Source organism: Papaver somniferum, chromosome 11 (assembly GCF_003573695.1).
Source record: "Papaver somniferum cultivar HN1 chromosome 11, ASM357369v1, whole genome shotgun sequence".
Lineage (NCBI taxonomy): Eukaryota > Viridiplantae > Streptophyta > Magnoliopsida > Ranunculales > Papaveraceae > Papaver > Papaver somniferum.
Window position 1 is genome coordinate 134,712,525 of NC_039368.1, and position 4,403 is coordinate 134,716,927.

Genomic DNA, 4,403 nt, shown 5'->3' on the forward strand with positions numbered 1-4,403 from the left:
AACTGGGGGATTCAACCTTCCCTATTGGAAATCGACCCTTCCTACATCGAAATAACATTGTCTCTTCAACATCAATGTTATTTGGATAGGAAGTTTTTTGGTCCTACATCGAAACCAGAGTTGTCGTTCTGGATTTGCAGTGTAGGGCCCGTAGTTGACCGCGGAGGGACTCAACGGACAACCCATGGGTAAGATAGGCTACATATTCAATTCATCATGGGGAAAAAAACGGTGTAGTCCAAAAACACATCAAAAAGTACGAATTAGTCCATTGCGAGTTAACTAGGAACAATTTAGTCCAAAACTTATTTAAAATATGAAAAATACACAAATAACCTTCTTGATTTACAATTTAGTCCAAATATTTACAGTTTAATCCAAAGTGACTCAGGATGATGTCAGCAATTTTAAATAATATAAAAATAATTAAAAAATAATTTATCTTTCGAACCTTTTATCCAAAATTCACAAATTTTATATATATTCGGAAATCCCTTTCCGAGAGCTACAAAAAGAGTACCCATATGACTATATAATTTTCATTTTTCAAAAATCTTAGTTTACACTAGTGTACAAACATGTACACATTTACAAAAATCCAGAAAATCCAAAGACAAGACAAGGTGCACCTCATTAATATCCAAAACCTGTCCATTTTTCTTCTCTACCTTAAGCTCCCTCGAAAAGTACCTAAACACATAGCAAGCATGCTATTAAAATCATCCCATGGTATCAAAAAACAACAACCATCTCATGGTATCTAAAAACAACAACTTAGGATTTCATCAAAAATTAGTTTTTTTATATTTTTGAAAAAGCATAATTATGTAGACACCTACAAAAACCTAAGGTAGGTGCGTTAATTAGTTTTTTTTTGATATTTTTGAAAAGTTGGACTAGTAAAGCTTTCATTATGACTCTTGCCTTGCGCAATACATGCCAGATGCGTTAAATAAAATGCAAACTAACCGGAATAATACCAAATGTAGGGAGGAAATCCGCTCTATAACTTACAAGAAGGACGACCTTTCATGACAAAGCTCCAATTATGAAGTCCTGAAAAACCCAAAGTTAGTTCTCACTGGCATGATTCAAGAGATACATAGACATCATAATTGCAATTACAAGAAAATTGCGATATCAAATTAAAAACACTTATTAAAGGATGGAGGGTGCCAGCTTCAGGGATAAACAGTCCCTTCTTAGCATAATTCTTGGCGTGGTCAATTATGAGATAACCATAATACATATTTTTCCTTATTAGCAGCTCCACCATTTACTTTTTGCTCATTCTCATCTTGCCAGGTCTTCTCTACCAAACCACCGTATGTGAGAAAAACTACAACCTTGGAAAGAAAACAATCCAAAACCCCAACCTTACAATCACCCTAACTGATGAATATGTAATAACTAGGTGAAATAGAAGTTGAATGTTGGAATTTCAGCTCCGTTAACCTTTATGATTTATCACTAAACATCATATAAGCTGACTACATGCTGAAATTAGACTTGAACCTAGTATTAGCATACTCAACAACTCATTGAAAACAGCACCACACATAGCTACGACACTACATATAGTTCATAGTAAATCTTTCATGACTTATTATCAACTTCTATTTCCTCAGATTACTTCATGATGGAATGAAAACAGATTTGCTTTTAAGGAAAACTTGTGAGGCTGCTAGAAGAGAGTCCTAGTCATGCTTGCAACATGTCACTCCAACATTTCCATCATGAGTTGGAGGATATCTCATGGCTACATTGGACAGCTCATATGACATGTCATGCTTAGACTCAACCTTATCTAGCATTAACCTTAAACTAGTCTTTAGTGCATGATTAGTACCATAAACATGCCTTAATGCGGATTAAGACTAATCCGACTTAACTTAATCTAAACAAGCATTACTTTAACCATATGGGATTTGTTTGGCCCAAAACACAAAAAGACTAACAAGTATTACCAATGAATTCTCGACAAAAATTTTGCCTTCCAAGTGAAATAAAATATTAAACCTACTAAATGTAGAAATATAAAATGTGCGAAAAAAATCACCACCTTATCTCATTTTAAACTGCCAAATATGGTGAAGGTTCAAATATCAAAGATATGTTACCTCAATTTTCTCCAGCTCCATTTCAATAGTTTCTTTCTTGGAGTAATCCCACGCTGCAAGGGTAGACATCTATTTCATTGCCCTATACAATTGAGCAAAATTGTTAGTTGAAATTCTTGCATCCGAGTTTACCATAGCAAATTACCGAACGGGGAGGAAGATAAAATCATAAAAAACTACAAGATATGGTTCCACACATTCTGGCAAACAGTAAATGAAGGTTCTCTTGGAATTTTTACAATAAAAAGATGGACTTGATTACAGACCGAACTATCCTGAATAGGTGGTGAAAGATAACCAAGTACTAATACATAGTCATCATGCGGGACAAATGACCAAAAGGAAAGCATGAATGAAAATTACCAAGTACGAATGATGGTCTGTAACACTTGTCAAGGAAAGTAACTTGAGTAAAAAAATGTTAACGAACAAATCAAAGACCCCTACTATTTTTTAAAATATGATGGACTTATGAGAGACATCAGTCATGGAACCAATAGTATTTTAGCTTATGAAATTTCCAATTACCATCATTCCATTGTTGTACACATTTATCAGAAATGAGTAGATTACAGCAAGAGAAAAGAGGCAGGGGGGGACAGGATTCCCTTGTTGTAACGACATAAGACACACATTTGTTATGCAGTAGGCTTCCTATTGCATCTTTCATGTGTCCAACCAAGAGATAAGTTCGATACTGCTAAACACATTTTGAGTGGAAACACAAGGAGAAAATAAATGACATCTGATACTACTGGGCCACTTGTGTGTTCTACCATGCATCTTCTGCAGACGTACATATACACATTATAAGTCGGGTTCATTAGAAAAAGACATGTTCAAATTCCTACATTGATTATGCAATAGATTTCCCATGAACATTTCTTTCTTCTCTGATTGTAGTATTTCTTTATGTCAGATTCTCAAGTTTAACCCCCCTCAAGTTCCATTCATAACCAACTAATACCATAACTCACCGGTATACACAAATTAAGTTAGAAAACATTTTGCTAAGCAAAGCATACATAACAATAAAAAAATCACAGACATGAAGTAAAAGCATTGTTAACTAACGATAAAAAATAAGATTATAAAAAAAAATCAAATGGGTGTGTTAAATCGCAGAATCAAAAATTATTAAAAGCTAGAAGTTCAAGAGTCTAGACATGTTGTGAATAGAGTATTTATAAAGACAGTACACTGATCATAATTTCCCAAACGTCATATAATGGTTACTAAATGTCTAATTTGGTGGCCAACATGTTCACCAGCAAATCTAGGCTCCAAGTATTGTTACATTGTCCTCAACCGATGAAGATCTATATCAAACTTAAATGGAAATCTCACTGCTTCTGTTACTAAACATTTAAACATTTCAAGTAATTTTTGATTGGATCTACAACAATAAGTCAAGAACATATATAGACCCAAATGAAATCAAGTAATTAGGTTTTTCAAACCGTAAAAAATTTCTAAAATCAATAAATTAACCTATCAAACTAAATGATATCAATAGATCAATTTAAACTAACCTTTCAATCGCTTATGAAATCTTCAATTTGGTTTGATCAATTGATTCTCCTCAACATTTTCTTTCGTTTCTGAATTCGTTTTCATAAACTGATGCTGATGTTGGTATCCCTACATCCTGCTAATGAAGGTGATTTAGGTTATTGAATTTGACATGAACTGAACCTACTGTTTGCTCGATTCTCGGATTTAGTTGGTTGCTGGATTGGATTTGAGAGATGTATTGACACACAGAATACGAAGAAGTAGAAACGGAATTATGAGATGGGTATTTTTGCCATCGATAAAATCCGTTTTGGATTAAATCGTTTAAGAAAGGACCGATTGGTTTTAAAGATGGTGAATTTGGACCTCCCATTACTATGCCTCAGACGTTAGGACTAGAGCGTCCAAAGCCCAGTAAAAATGGGATTAAACGTTAATTTCTACATTCATCATTCATATGATTCAGCAGTTTTTCTCAACTTCTTTATTTTCTGTCTTTTTGGTGTTTTTATTTTTTTTTATTTTTTTTTTGAACAATAAGCAGTATTAAGGAGACCCTTAACCTATAAAGACAAAATAAAAAGGAAAACCTAAAACCAAAAACAAAAGCAAAACTAGCTACTACTGTGATAGGTCTTCAAATTTTATCCTCGGCTGTAATGGTATTAACAGCAGGGCTGAAATCCCCTGGATCAATCTGGATGAACATCTCCCCAGGATGTAAATCCGCCAATAAGTCAGCAGCCCGATTAGTCGCTCCGAAAACAT

At 34.0% G+C, this 4,403-nt stretch overlaps 1 long non-coding RNA gene across 1 annotated transcript; it reads right to left on the reverse strand.

The window, feature by feature from the left end:
* Nucleotides 1–419: 419 nt before the first annotated feature.
* On the reverse strand, nucleotides 420–3,959 carry LOC113323779. The gene is made up of 4 exons (XR_003347839.1): nucleotides 3,653–3,959; nucleotides 2,121–2,202; nucleotides 1,015–1,056; nucleotides 420–690 (listed from the first exon to the last, which is right to left on the reverse strand). It is a non-coding gene; the product is annotated as an uncharacterized LOC113323779 (long non-coding RNA).
* Nucleotides 3,960–4,403: the final 444 nt, after the last annotated feature.